The 15,108-nt window shown below is 41.7% G+C and overlaps 16 pseudogenes; all 16 read right to left on the reverse strand.

The window, feature by feature from the left end:
* Window positions 1-294: 294 nt before the first annotated feature.
* On the reverse strand, window positions 295-413 carry LOC137121148 (5S ribosomal RNA; annotated as a pseudogene).
* Window positions 414-1,280: 867 nt separating this feature from the next.
* On the reverse strand, window positions 1,281-1,399 carry LOC137121129 (5S ribosomal RNA; annotated as a pseudogene).
* An 857-nt stretch (window positions 1,400-2,256) lies between these two features.
* On the reverse strand, window positions 2,257-2,375 carry LOC137121106 (5S ribosomal RNA; annotated as a pseudogene).
* Window positions 2,376-2,605: 230 nt separating this feature from the next.
* LOC137121178 (5S ribosomal RNA) lies at window positions 2,606-2,724 on the reverse strand (annotated as a pseudogene).
* Window positions 2,725-3,581: 857 nt separating this feature from the next.
* Window positions 3,582-3,700, reverse strand: LOC137121149 (5S ribosomal RNA; annotated as a pseudogene).
* Window positions 3,701-4,567: 867 nt separating this feature from the next.
* LOC137121136 (5S ribosomal RNA) lies at window positions 4,568-4,686 on the reverse strand (annotated as a pseudogene).
* An 856-nt stretch (window positions 4,687-5,542) lies between these two features.
* LOC137121132 (5S ribosomal RNA) lies at window positions 5,543-5,661 on the reverse strand (annotated as a pseudogene).
* Window positions 5,662-6,518: 857 nt separating this feature from the next.
* On the reverse strand, window positions 6,519-6,637 carry LOC137121150 (5S ribosomal RNA; annotated as a pseudogene).
* A 910-nt stretch (window positions 6,638-7,547) lies between these two features.
* Window positions 7,548-7,666, reverse strand: LOC137121119 (5S ribosomal RNA; annotated as a pseudogene).
* An 866-nt stretch (window positions 7,667-8,532) lies between these two features.
* Window positions 8,533-8,651, reverse strand: LOC137121159 (5S ribosomal RNA; annotated as a pseudogene).
* Window positions 8,652-9,517: 866 nt separating this feature from the next.
* On the reverse strand, window positions 9,518-9,636 carry LOC137121120 (5S ribosomal RNA; annotated as a pseudogene).
* An 866-nt stretch (window positions 9,637-10,502) lies between these two features.
* On the reverse strand, window positions 10,503-10,621 carry LOC137121160 (5S ribosomal RNA; annotated as a pseudogene).
* Window positions 10,622-11,488: 867 nt separating this feature from the next.
* On the reverse strand, window positions 11,489-11,607 carry LOC137121121 (5S ribosomal RNA; annotated as a pseudogene).
* Window positions 11,608-12,451: 844 nt separating this feature from the next.
* Window positions 12,452-12,570, reverse strand: LOC137121152 (5S ribosomal RNA; annotated as a pseudogene).
* Window positions 12,571-13,427: 857 nt separating this feature from the next.
* Window positions 13,428-13,546, reverse strand: LOC137121167 (5S ribosomal RNA; annotated as a pseudogene).
* Window positions 13,547-14,413: 867 nt separating this feature from the next.
* On the reverse strand, window positions 14,414-14,532 carry LOC137121177 (5S ribosomal RNA; annotated as a pseudogene).
* Window positions 14,533-15,108: the final 576 nt, after the last annotated feature.

Here is a 15,108-nt window from a genome sequence, read left to right on the forward strand (position 1 = left end):
TGTTGGGAACCGTACTTTTAAAACTCCAGGAAGTGTAGGATGGACCAATCAGCTTCCTGTACTGCCCCCCAATCCGGCCAATCAGGCAGGGCACCTATAAGAACAACAAATCAAAAACAACACATATGGCCAGGACCGTAACATGGTCTACTAGTAATGAAGCACGATGGTTGAAAAACCAATAAAGTAGCAAAACAGCAATGAAAGAACAAAATTTGATGAAAATATAGAACAATTTCTATGAATAAATAGGCAGTAACACCAGCTTGTGCTGCCCGTAAACCCAAGCAAAAAAGCTTACAGCACCTGGTATTCCCAGGCGGTCTTCCTACCAAGTACTAACCAGGCCCGGCTCTATTTGGCTGCCGAGATCGGACGAGATCGGGCGCTTAGAGAGCGGTGTGGCCGTAAGCTGCATTTGACATCATCAACAGCTCTTAAAAACGCTGGAGAAGCAGAATGCATGACACTTGCTAAGAAGAAGATAAATGTGGCAAAGTACAAAGTACTATAACTGTACTGGTCTGTTACGCCCCTGTCCAGGGGGTCAGGGTGCAACATACAAAGATAAATTAGCATGTTCCCTCTCCGATCCCCAAACCAAAATCCAGGATCGAGATGTTCCAACAGAATGATATTTATTTTAAACGAAAGAAAGTGTCAAACAAAACATGACACTACAACTCAGGGCGAACCAAGGCCAACATAATAAACAAAATAAGCCATTTCCCACAGAAAGTGCTACCTAGCCTGATAGAAATAAACAAACCAAAAGACAGTCGCTAACCCTAACTCCCTAATGTGAAAACAAGAGAAAACAATCAAAAGAAAATGGCAGTTCACCCCTACAGATTTAATACTATTTACAAAATATACAATTTATAAACAAAACCACGGCACAAAACCTAACAATTCAAAAATGCTAAATAAGGTTTGGAAACCAAGAACAGCAAACAGGTGCTGCTGCCAGAAAGAGCCTCGCTAGCTGTTGGGAACCGTACTTTTAAAACTCCAGGAAGTGTAGGATGGACCAATCAGCTTCCTGTACTGCCCCTCAATCCGGCCAATCAGGCAGGGCACCTATAAGAACAACAAATCAAAAACAACACATATGGCCAGGACCGTAACATGGTCTACTAGTAATGAAGCACGATGGTTGACAAACCAATAAAGTAGCAAAACAGCAATGAAAGAACAAAATTTGATGAAAATATAGAACAATTTCTATGAATACATAGGCAGTAACACCAGCTTGTGCTGCCCGTAAACCCAAGAAAAAAAGCTTACAGCACCTGGTATTCCCAGGCAGTCTTCCTACCAAGTACTAACCAGGCCCGGCTCTATTTGGCTGCCGAGATCGGACGAGATCGGACGCTTAGAGAGCTGTGTGGCCGTAAGCTGCATTTGACATCATCAACAGCTCTTAAAAACGCTGGAGAAGCAGAATGCGTGACACTTGCTAAGAAGAAGATAAATGTGGCAAAGTACAAAGTACTATAACTGTACTGGTCTGTTACGCCCCTGTCTAGGGGGTCAGGGTGCAACATACAAAGATAAATTAGCATGTTCCCTCTCCGATCCCCAAACCAAAATCCAGTATCGAGATGTTCCAACAGAATGATATTTATTTTAAACGAAAGAAAGTGTCAAACAAAACATGACACTACAACTCAGGGCGAACCAAGGCCAACATAATAAACAAAATAAGCCATTTCCCACAGAAAGTGCTAGCTAGCCTGATAGAAATAAACAATCCAAAAGACAGTCGCTAACCCTAACTCCCTAATGTGAAAACAGTCCAAAGAAAATGGCTGTTCACCCCTACAGATTTAATACTATTTACAAAATATACAATTTATAAACAAAACCACGGCACAAAACCTAACAATTCAAAAATGCTAAATAAGGTTTGGAAACCAAGAACAGCAAATAGGTGTTGCTGCCAGAAAGAGCCTCGCTAGCTGTTGGGAACCGTACTTTTAAAACTCCAGGAAGTGTAGGATGGACCAATCAGCTTCCTGTACTGCCCCCCAATCCGGCCAATCAGGCAGGGCACCTATAAGAACAAGAAAATAAAAACAACACATATGGCCAGGACCGTAACATGGTCTACTAGTAATGAAGCACGATGGTTGACAAACCAATAAAGTAGCAAAACAGTAATGAAAGAACAAAATTTGATGAAAATATAGAACAATTTCTATGAATAAATAGGCAGTAACACCAGCTTGTGCTGCCCGTAAACCCAAGCAAAAAAGCTTACAGCACCTGGTATTCCCACGCGGTCTTCCGACCAAGTACTAACCAGGCCCGGCTCTATTTGGCTGCCGAGATCGGACGAGATCGGGCGCTTAGAGAGCTGTGTGGCCGTAAGCTGCATAAAAACGTTGGAGAAGCAGAATGCATGAAACTTGCTAAGAAGAAGATAAATGTGGCAAAGTACTAAAACGGTACCGGTCTAGTAGTAAAGAAGCACGATGGTTGACAAACCAATAAAGCAGCAAAACAGCAATGAAAGAACAAAATTTGATGAAAATATAGAACAATTTCTATGAATAAATAGGCAGTAACACCAGCTTGTGCTGCCCGTAAACCCAACCAAAAAAGCTTACAGCACCTGGTATTCCCAGACGGTCTTCCTACCAAGTACTAACCAGGCCCGGCTCAATTTGGCTGCCGAGATCGGACGAGATCGGGCGCTTAGAGAGCGGTGTGGCCGTAAGCTGCATTTGACATCATCAACAGCTCTTAAAAACGCTGGAGAAGCAGAATGCATGACACTTGCTAAGAAGAAAATAAATGTGGTAAAGTACAAAGTACTATAACTGTACTGGTCTGTTACGCCCCTGTCTAGGGGGTCAGGGTGCAACATACAAAGATAAATTAGCATGTTCCCTCTCTGATCCCCAAACCAAAATCCAGGATCGAGATGTTCCAACGGAATGATATTTATTTTAAACGAAAGAAAGTGTCAAATAAAACATGACACTACAACTCAGGGCGAACCAAGGCCAACATAATAAACAAAATTTGCCATTTCCCACAGAAAGTGCTAGCTAGCCCGATAGAAATAAACAAACCAAAAGACAGTCGCTAACCCTAACTCCCAAATGTGAAAACAGTCCAAAGAAAATGGTAGTTCACCCCTACAGATCTAATACTATTTACAAAATATACAATTTATAAACAAAACCACGGCACAAAACCTAACAATTCAAAAATGCTAAATAAGGTTTGGAAACCAAGAACAGCAAACAGGTGCTGCTGCCAGAAAGAGCCTCGCTAGCTGTTGGGAACCGTACTTTTAAAACTCCAGGAAGTGTAGGATGGACCAATCAGCTTCCTGTACTGCCCCCCAATCCGGCCAATCAGGCAGGGCACCTATAAGAACAATAAAATAAAAACAACACATATAGCCAGGACCGTAACATGGTCTACTAGTAATGAAGCACGATGGTTGACAAACCAATAAAGTTGCAAAACAGCAATGAAAGAACAAAATTTGATGAAAATATACAACAATTTCTATGAATAAATAGGCAGTAACACCAGCTTGTGCTGCCCGTAAACCCAAGCAAAAAAGCTTACAGCACCTGGTATTCCCAGGCGGTCTTCCTACCAAGTACTAACCAGGCCCGGCTCTATTTGGCTGCCGAGATCGGACGAGATCGGGCGCTTAGAGAGCGGTGTGGCCGTAAGCTGCATTTGACATCATCAACAGCTCTTAAAAACGCTGGAGAAGCAGAATGCATGACACTTGCTAAGAAGAAGATAAATGTGGCAAAGTACAAAGTACTATAACTGTACTGGTCTGTTACGCCCCTGTCTAGGGGGTCAGGGTGCAACATACAAAGATAAATTAGCATGTTCCCTCTCTGATCCCCAAACCAAAATCCAGGATCGAGATGTTCCAACAGAATGATATTTATTTTAAACGAAAGAAAGTGTCAAACAAAACATGACACTACAACTCAGGGCGAACCAAGGCCAACATAATAAACAAAATAAGCCATTTCCCACAGAAAGTGCTAGCTAGCCTGATAGAAATAAACAAACCAAAAGACAGTCGCTAACCCTAACTCCCTAATGTGAAAACAAGAGAAAACAATCAAAAGAAAATGGCAGTCCACCCCTACAGATTTAATACTATTTACAAAATATACAATTTATAAACAAAACCACGGCACAAAACCTAACAATTCAAAAATGCTAAATAAGGTTTGGAAACCAAAAACAGCAAGCAGGTGCTGATGCCAGAAAGAGCCTCGCTAGCTGTTGGGAACCGTACTTTTAAAACTCCAGGAAGTGTAGGATGGACCAATCAGCTTCCTGTACTGCCCCCCAATCCGGCCAATCAGGCAGGGCACTTATAAGAACAAGAAAATAAAAACAACACATATGGCCAGGACCGTAACATGGTCTACTAGTAATGAAGCACGATGGTTGGCAAACCAATAAAGTAGCAAAACAGCAATGAAAGAACAAAATTTGATGAAAATATAGAACAATTTCTATGAATAAATAGGCAGTAACACCAGCTTGTGCTGCCCGTAAACCCAAGCAAAGAAGCTTACAGCACGTGGTATTCCCAGGCGTTCTTCCTACCAAGTACTAACAAGGCCCGGCCCTATTTGGCTGCCGAGATCGGACGGGATCGGGCGCTTAGAGAGCGGTGTGGCCGTAAGCTGCATTTGACATCATCAACAGCTCTTAAAAACGCTAGAGAAGCAGAATGCATGACACTTGCTAAGAAGAAGATAAATGTGGCAAAGTACAAAGTACTATAACTGTACTGGTCTGTTACGCCCTTGTCTAGGGGGTCAGGGTGCAACATACAAAGATAAATTAGCATGTTCCCTCTCCGATCCCCAAACCAAAATCCAGGATCGAGATGTTCCAACAGAATGATATTTATTTTAAACGAAAGAAAGTGTCAAACAAAACATGACACTACAACTCAGGGCGAACCAAGGCCAACATAATAAACAAAATAAGCCATTTCCCACAGAAAGTGCTAGCTAGCCTGATAGAAATAAACAAACCAAAAGACAGTCGCTAACCCTAACTCCCTAATGTGAAAACAGTCCAAAGAAAATGGCAGTTCACCCCTACAGATTTAATACTATTTACAAAATATACAATTTATAAACAAACCACGGCACAAAACCTAACAATTCAAAAATGCTAAATAAGGTTTGGAAACCAAGAACAGCAAACAGGTGCTGCTGCCAGAAAGAGCCTCGCTAGCTGTTGGGAACCGTACTTTTAAAACTCCAGGAAGTGTAGGATGGACCAATCAGCTTCCTGTACTGCCCCCCAATCCGGCCAATCAGGCAGGGCACCTATAAGAACAAGAAAATAAAAACTACACATATGGCCAGGACCGTAACATGGTCTACTAGTAATGAAGCACGATGGTTGGCAAACCAATAAAGTAGCAAAACAGCAATGAAAGAACAAAATTTGATGAAAATATAGTACAATTTCTATGAATAAATAGGCAGTAACACGAGCTTGTGTTGCCCGTAAACCCAAGCAAAGAAGCTTACAGCACGTGGTATTCCCAGGCGGTCTTCCTACCAAGTACTAACAAGGCCCGGCCCTATTTGGCTGCCGAGATCGGACGGGATCGGGCGCTTAGAGAGCAGTTTGGCCGTAAGCTGCATTTGACATCATCAACAGCTCTTAAAAACGCTGGAGAAACAGAATGCATGACACTTGCTAAGAAGAAGATAAATGTGGCAAAGTACAAAGTACTATAACTGTACTGGTCTGTTACGCCCCTGTCTAGGGGGTCAGGGTGCAACATACAAAGATAAATTAGCATGTTCCCTCTCCGATCCCCAAACCAAAATCCAGGATCGAGATGGTCCAACAGAATGATATTTATTTTAAACGAAAGAAAGTGTCAAACAAAACATGACACTACAACTCAGGGCGAACCAAGGCCAACACAATAAACAAAATAAGCCATTTTCCACAGAAAGTGCTAGCTAGCCTGATAGAAATAAACAAACCAAAAGACAGTCGCTAACCCTAACTCCCTAATGTGAAAACAGTCCAAAGAAAATGGCAGTTCACCCCTACAGATTTAATACTATTTACAAAATATACAATTTATAAACAAAACCACGGCACAAAACCTAACAATTCAAAAATGCTAAATAAGGTTTGGAAACCAAGAACAGCAAACAGGTGCTGATGCCAGAAAGAGCCTCGCTAGCTGTTGGGAACCGTACTTTTAAAACTCCAGGAAGTGTAGGATGGACCAATCAGCTTCCTGTACTGCCCCCCAATCCGGCCAATCAGGCAGGGCACCTATAAGAACAAGAAAATAAAAACAACACATATGGCCAGGACCGTAACATGGTCTACTAGTAATGAAGCACGATGGTTGGCAAACCAATAAAGTAGCAAAACAGCAATGAAAGAACAAAATTTGATGAAAATATAGAACAATTTCTATGAATAAATAGGCAGTAACACCAGCTTGTGCTGCCCGTAAACCCAAGCTAAAAAGCTTACAGCACCTGGTATTCCCAGGCGGTCTTCCTACCAAGTACTAACCAGGCCCGGCTCTATTTGGCTGCCGAGATCGGACGAGATCGGGCGCTTAGAGAGCGGTGTGGCCGTAAGCTGCATTTGACATCATCAACAGCTCTTAAAAACGCTGGAGAAGCAGAATGCATGACACTTGCTAAGAAGAAGATAAATGTGGCAAAGTACAAAGTACTATAACTGTACTGGTCTGTTACGCCCCTGTCTAGGGGGTCAGGGTGCAACATACAAAGATAAATTAGCATGTTCCCTCTCCGATCCCCAAACCAAAATCCAGGATCGAGATGTTCCAACAGAATGATATTTATTTTAAACGAAAGAAAGTGTCAAACAAAACATGACACTACAACTCAGGGCGAACCAAGGCCAACACAATAAACAAAATAAGCCATTTTCCACAGAAAGTGCTAGCTAGCCTGATAAAATAAACAAACCAAAAGACAGTCGCTAATAAACAAACTAATAAAATAAATAAACAAACCAAAAGACAGTCGCTAACCCTAACTCCCTAATGTGAAAACGAGAAAACAATCAAAAGAAAATGGCAGTTCACCCCTACAGATTTAATACTATTTACAAAATATACAATTTATAAACAAAACCACGGCACAAAACCTAACAATTCAAAAATGCTAAATAAGGTTGGAAAGCAAGAACAGCAAACAGGTGCTGCTGCCAGAAAGAGCCTCGCTAGCTGTTGGGAACCGTACTTTTAAAACTCCAGGAAGTGTAGGATGGACCAATCAGCTTCCTGTACTTCCCCCAAATCCGGCCAATCAGGCAGGGCACCTATAAGAACAACAAAATAAAAACAACACATATGGCCAGGACCGTAACATGGTCTACTAGTAATGAAGCACGATGGTTGACAAACCAATAAAGTAGCAAAACAGCAATGAAAGAACAAAATTTGATGAAAATATAGAACAATTTCTATGAATAAATAGGCAGTAACACCAGCTTGTGCTGCCCGTAAACCCAAGCAAAGAAGCTTACAGCACGTAGTATTCCCAGGCGGTCTTCCTACCAAGTACTAACAAGGCCCGGCCCTATTTGGCTGCCGAGATCGGACGGGATCGGGCGCTTAGAGAGCGGTGTGGCCGTAAGCTGCATTTGACATCATCAACAGCTCTTAAAAACGCTGGAGAAGCAGAATGCATGACACTTGCTAAGAAGAAGATAAATGTGGCAAAGTACAAAGTACTATAACTGTACTGGTCTGTTACGCCCCTGTCTAGGGGGTCAGGGTGCAACATACAAAGATAAATTAGCATGTTCCCTCTCCGATCCCCAAACCAAAATCCAGGGTCGAGATGTTCCAACAGAATGATATTTATTTTAAACGAAAGAAAGTGTCAAACAAAACATGACACTACAACTCAGGGCGAACCAAGGCCAACAAAATAAACAAAAAAAGCCATTTCCCACAGAAAGTGCTAGCTAGCCTGATAGAAATAAACAAACCAAAAGACAGTCGCTAACCCTAACTCCCTAATGTGAAAACAAGAGAAAACAATCAAAAGAAAATGGCAGTCGGCCCCTACAGATTTAATACTATTTACAAAATATACAATTTATAAACAAAACCACGGCACAAAACCTAACAATTCAAAAATGCTAAATAAGGTTGGAAAGCAAGAACAGCAAACAGGTGCTGCTGCCAGAAAGAGCCTCGCTAGCTGTTGGGAACCGTACTTTTAAAACTCCAGGAAGTGTAGGATGGACCAATCAGCTTCCTGTACTTCCCCCAAATCCGGCCAATCAGGCAGGGCACCTATAAGAACAACAAAATAAAAACAACACATATGGCCAGGACCGTAACATGGTCTACTAGTAATGAAGCACGATGGTTGACAAACCAACAAAGTAGCAAAACAGCAATGAAAGAACAAAATTTGATGAAAATATAGAACAATTTCTATGAATAAATAGGCAGTAACACCAGCTTGTGCTGCCCGTAAACCCAAGCAAAAAAGCTTACAGCACCTGGTATTCCCAGGCGGTCTTCCTACCAAGTACTAACCAGGCCCGGCCCTATTTGGCTGCCGAGATCGGACGAGATCGGGCGCTTAGAGAGCGGTGTGGCCGTAAGCTGCATTTGACATCATCAACAGCTCTTAAAAACGCTGGAGAAGCAGAATGCATGACACTTGCTAAGAAGAAGATAAATGTGGCAAAGTACAAAGTACTATAACTGTACTGGTCTGTTACGCCCCTGTCTAGGGGGTCAGGGTGCAACATACAAAGATAAATTAGCATGTTCCCTCTCCGATCCCCAATCCAAAATCCAGGATCGAGATGTTCCAACAGAATGATATTTATTTTAAACGAAAGAAAGTGTCAAACAAAACATGACACTACAACTCAGGGCGAACCAAGGCCAACATAATAAACAAAATAAGCCATTTCCCACAGAAAGTGTTAGCTAGCCTGATAGAAATAAACAAACCAAAAGACAGTCGCTAACCCTAACTCCCTAATGTGAAAACAAGAGAAAACAATCAAAAGAAAATGGCAGTCGGCCCCTACAGATTTAATACTATTTACAAAATATACAATTTATAAACAAAACCACGGCACAAAACCTAACAATTCAAAAATGCTAAATAAGGTTGGAAAGCAAGAACAGCAAACAGGTGCTGCTGCCAGAAAGAGCCTCGCTAGCTGTTGGGAACCGTACTTTTAAAACTCCAGGAAGTGTAGGATGGACCAATCAGCTTCCTGTACTTCCCCCAAATCCGGCCAATCAGGCAGGGCACCTATAAGAACAAAAAAATAAAAACAACACATATGGCCAGGACCGTAACATGGTCTACTAGTAATGAAGCACGATGGTTGACAAACCAATAAAGTAGCAAAACAGCAATGAAAGAACAAAATTTGATGAAAATATAGAACAATTTCTATGAATAAATAGGCAGTAACACCAGCTTGTGCTGCCCGTAAACCCAAGCAAAGAAGCTTACAGCACGTAGTATTCCCAGGCGGTCTTCCTACCAAGTACTAACAAGGCCCGGCCCTATTTGGCTGCCGAGATCGGACGGGATCGGGCGCTTAGAGAGCGGTGTGGCCGTAAGCTGCATTTGACATCATCAACAGCTCTTAAAAACGCTGGAGAAGCAGAATGCATGACACTTGCTAAGAAGAAGATAAATGTGGCAAAGTACAAAGTACTATAACTGTACTGGTCTGTTACGCCCCTGTCTAGGGGGTCAGGGTGCAACATACAAAGATAAATTAGCATGTTCCCTCTCCGATCCCCAAACCAAAATCCAGGGTCGAGATGTTCCAACAGAATGATATTTATTTTAAACGAAAGAAAGTGTCAAACAAAACATGACACTACAACTCAGGGCGAACCAAGGCCAACAAAATAAACAAAATAAGCCATTTCCCACAGAAAGTGGTAGCTAGCCTGATAGAAATAAACAAACCAAAAGACAGTCGCTAACCCTAACTCCCTAATGTGAAAACAAGAGAAAACAATCAAAAGAAAATGGCAGTCGGCCCCTACAGATTTAATACTATTTACAAAATATACAATTTATAAACAAAACCACGGCACAAAACCTAACAATTCAAAAATGCTAAATAAGGTTGGAAAGCAAGAACAGCAAACAGGTGCTGCTGCCAGAAAGAGCCTCGCTAGCTGTTGGGAACCGTACTTTTAAAACTCCAGGAAGTGTAGGATGGACCAATCAGCTTCCTGTACTTCCCCCAAATCCGGCCAATCAGGCAGGGCACCTATAAGAACAACAAAATAAAAACAACACATATGGCCAGGACCGTAACATGGTCTACTAGTAATGAAGCACGATGGTTGACAAACCAATAAAGTAGCAAAACAGCAATGAAAGAACAAAATTTGATGAAAATATAGAACAATTTCTATGAATAAATAGGCAGTAACACCAGCTTGTGCTGCCCGTAAACCCAAGCAAAAAAGCTTACAGCACCTGGTATTCCCAGGCGGTCTTCCTACCAAGTACTAACCAGGCCCGGCCCTATTTGGCTGCCGAGATCGGACGAGATCGGGCGCTTAGAGAGCGGTGTGGCCGTAAGCTGCATTTGACATCATCAACAGCTCTTAAAAACGCTGTAGAAGCAGAATGCATGACACTTGCTAAGAAGAAGATAAATGTGGCAAAGTACAAAGTACTATAACTGTACTGGTCTGTTACGCCCCTGTCTAGGGGGTCAGGGTGCAACATACAAAGATAAATTAGCATGTTCCCTCTCCGATCCCCAAACCAAAATCCAGGGTCGAGATGTTCCAACAGAATGATATTTATTTTAAACGAAAGAAAGTGTCAAACAAAACATGACACTACAACTCAGGGCGAACCAAGGCCAACATAATAAACAAAATAAGCCATTTCCCACAGAAAGTGCTAGCTAGCCTGATAGAAATAAACAAACCAAAAGATAGTCGCTAACCCTAACTCCCTAATGTGAAAACAAGAGAAAACAATCAAAAGAAAATGGCTGTTCACCCCTACAGATTTAATACTATTTACAAAATATACAATTTATAAACAAAACCACGGCACAAAACCTAACAATTCAAACATGCTAAATAAGGTTTGGAAACCAAGAACAGCAAACAGGTGCTGCTGCCAGAAAGAGCCTCGCTAGCTGTTGGGAACCGTACTTTTAAAACTCCAGGAAGTGTAGGATGGACCAATCAGCTTCCTGTACTTCCCCCAAATCCGGCCAATCAGGCAGGGCACCTATAAGAACAAGAAAATAAAAACAACACATATGGCCAGGACCGTAACATGGTCTATTAGTAATGAAGCACGATGGTTGACAAACCAATAAAGTAGCAAAACAGCAATGAAAGAACAAAATTTGATGAAAATATAGAACAATTTCTATGAATAAATAGGCAGTAACACCAGCTTGTGCTGCCCGTAAACCCAAGCAAAGAAGCTTACAGCACGTAGTATTCCCAGGCGGTCTTCCTACCAAGTACTAACAAGGCCCGGCCCTATTTGGCTGCCGAGATCGGACGGGATCGGGCGCTTAGAGAGCGGTGTGGCCGTAAGCTGCATTTGACATCATCAACAGCTCTTAAAAACGCTGGAGAAGCAGAATGCATGACACTTGCTAAGAAGAAGATAAATGTGGCAAAGTACAAAGTACTATAACTGTACTGGTCTGTTACGCCCCTGTCTAGGGGGTGAGGGTGCAACATACAAAGATAAATTAGCATGTTCCCTCTCCGATCCCCAAACCAAAATCCAGGGTCGAGATGTTCCAACAGAATGATATTTATTTTAAACGAAAGAAAGTGTCAAACAAAACATGACACCAACATAATAAACAAAATAAGCCATTTCCCACAGAAAGTGCTAGCTAGCCTGATAGAAATAAACAAACCAAAAGACAGTCGCTAACCCTAAATCCCTAATGTGAAAACAAGAGAAAACAATCAAAAGAAAATGGCAGTCCACCCCTACAGATTTAATACTATTTACAAAATATACAATTTATAAACAAAACCACGGCACAAAACCTAACAATTCAAAAATGCTAAATAAGGTTTGGAAAGCAAGAACAGCAAACAGGTGCTGCTGCCAGAAAGAGCCTCGCTAGCTGTTGGGAACCGTACTTTTAAAACTCCAGGAAGTGTAGGATGGACCAATCAGCTTCCTGTACTTCCCCCCAATCCGGCCAATCAGGCAGGGCACCTATAAGAACAACAAAATAAAAACAACACATATGGCCAGGACCGTAACATGGTCTACTAGTAATGAAGCACGATGGTTGACAAACCAATAAAGTAGCAAAACAGCAATGAAAGAACAAAATTTGATGAAAATATAGAACAATTTCTATGAATAAATAGGCAGTAACACCAGCTTGTGCTGCCCGTAAACCCAAGCAAAAAAGCTTACAGCACCTGGTATTCCCAGGCGGTCTTCCTACCAAGTACTAACCAGGCCCGGCTCTATTTGGCTGCCGAGATCGGACGAGATCGGGCGCTTAGAGAGCGGTGTGGCCGTAAGCTGCATTTGACATCATCAACAGCTCTTAAAAACGCTGGAGAAGCAGAATGCATGACACTTGCTAAGAAGAAGATAAATGTGGCAAAGTACAAAGTACTATAACTGTACTGGTCTGTTACGCCCCTGTCTAGGGGGTCAGGGTGCAACATACAAAGATAAATTAGCAAGTTCCCTCTCCGATCCCCAAACCAAAATCCAGGATCGAGATGTTCCAACAGAATGATATTTATTTTAAACGAAAGAAAGTGTCAAACAAAACATGACACTACAACTCAGGGCGAACCAAGGCCAACATAATAAACAAAATAAGCCATTTCCCACAGAAAGTGCTAGCTATCCTGATAGAAATAAACAAACCAAAAGACAGTCGCTAACCCTAACTCCCTAATGTGAAAACAGTCCAAAGAAAATGGCAGTCCACCCCTACAGATTTAATACTATTTACAAAATATACAATTTATAAACAAAACCACGGCACAAAACCTAACAATTCAAAAATGCTAAATAAGGTTTGGAAAGCAAGAACAGCAAACAGGTGCTGCTGCCAGAAAGAGCCTCGCTAGCTGTTGGGAACCGTACTTTTAAAACTCCAGGAATTGTAGGATGGACCAATCAGCTTCCTGTACTTCCCCCCAATCCGGCCAAACAGGCAGGGCACCTATAAGAACAAGAAAATAAAAACAACACATATGGCCAGGACCGTAACATGGTCTATTAGTAATGAAGCACGATGGTTGACAAACCAATAAAGTAGCAAAACAGCAATAAAAGAACAAAATTTGATGAAAATATAGAACAATTTCTATGAATAAATAGGCAGTAACACCAGCTTGTGCTGCCCGTAAACCCAAGCAAAAAAGCTTACAACACCTGGTATTCCCAGGCGGTCTTCCTACCAAGTACTAACCAGGCCCGGCTCTATTTGGCTGCCGAGATCGGACGAGATCGGGCGCTTAGAGAGCGGTGTGGCCGTAAGCTGCATTTGACATCATCAACAGCTCTTAAAAACGCTGGAGAAGTAGAATGCATGACACTTGCTAAGAAGAAGATAAATGTGGCAAAGTACAAAGTACTATAACTGTACTGGTCTGTTACGCCCCTGTCTAGGGGGTCAGGGTGCAAAATACAAAGATAAATTAGCATGTTCCCTCTCCGATCCCCAAACCAAAATCCAGGATCGAGATGTTCCAACAGAATGATGTTTATTTTAAACGAAAGAAAGTGTCAAACAAAACATGACACTACAACTCAGGGCGAACCAAGGCCAACATAATAAACAAAATAAGCCATTTCCCACAGAAAGTGCTAGCTAGACTGATAGAAATAAACAAACCAAAAGACAGTCGCTAACCCTAACTCCCTAATGTGAAAACAAGAGAAAACAATCAAAAGAAAATGGCAGTCCACCCCTACAGATTTAATACTATTTACAAAATATACAATTTATAAACAAAACCACGGCACAAAACCTAACAATTCAAAATTGCTAAATAAGGTTTGGAAAGCAAGAACAGCAAACAGGTGCTGCTGCCAGAAAGAGCCTCGCTAGCTGTTGGGAACCGTACTTTTAAAACTCCAGGAAGTGTAGGATGGACCAATCAGCTTCCTGTACTTCCCCCAAATCCGGCCAATCAGGCAGGGCACCTATAAGAACAACAAAATAAAAACAACACATATGGCCAGGACCATAACATGGTCTACTAGTAATGAAGCACGATGGTTGACAAACCAACAAAGTAGCAAAACAGCAATGAAAGAACAAAATTTGATGAAAATATAGAACAATTTCTATGAATAAATAGGCAGTAACACCAGCTTGTGCTGCCCGTAAACTCAAGCAAAAAAGCTTACAGCACCTGGTATTCCCAGGCGGTCTTCCTACCAAGTACTAAGCAGGCCCGGCTCTATTTGGCTGCCGAGATCGGACGAGATCGGGCGCTTAGAGAGCGGTGTGGCCGTAAGCTGCATTTGACATCATCAACAGCTCTTAAAAACGCTGGAGAAGCAGAATGCATGACACTTGCTAAGAAGAAGATAAATGTGGCAAAGTACAAAGTACTATAACTGTACTGGTCTGTTACGCCCCTGTCTAGGGGGTCAGGGTGCAACATACAAAGATAAATTAGCATGTTCCCTCTCCGATCCCCAAACCAAAATCCAGGATCGAGATGTTCCAACAGAATGATATTTATTTTAAACGAAAGAAAGTGTCAAACAAAACATGACACTACAACTCAGGGCGAACCAAGGCCAACATAATAAACAAAATAAGCCATTTCCCACAGAAAGTGTTAGCTAGCCTGATAGAAATAAACAAACCAAAAGACAGTCGCTAACCCTAACTCCCTAATGTGAAAACAAGAGAAAACAATCAAAAGAAAATGGCAGTCGGCCCCTACAGATTTAATACTATTTACAAAATATACAATTTATAAACAAAACCACGGCACAAAACCTAACAATTTAAAAAATGCTAAATAAGGTTGGAAAGCAAGAACAGCAAACAGGTGCTGCTGCCAGAAAGAGCCTCGCTAGCTGT

The sequence above is a fragment of the Channa argus genome, unplaced genomic scaffold, assembly GCF_033026475.1.
Source record: "Channa argus isolate prfri unplaced genomic scaffold, Channa argus male v1.0 Contig098, whole genome shotgun sequence".
Classification (NCBI taxonomy): Eukaryota; Metazoa; Chordata; class Actinopteri; order Anabantiformes; family Channidae; genus Channa; species Channa argus.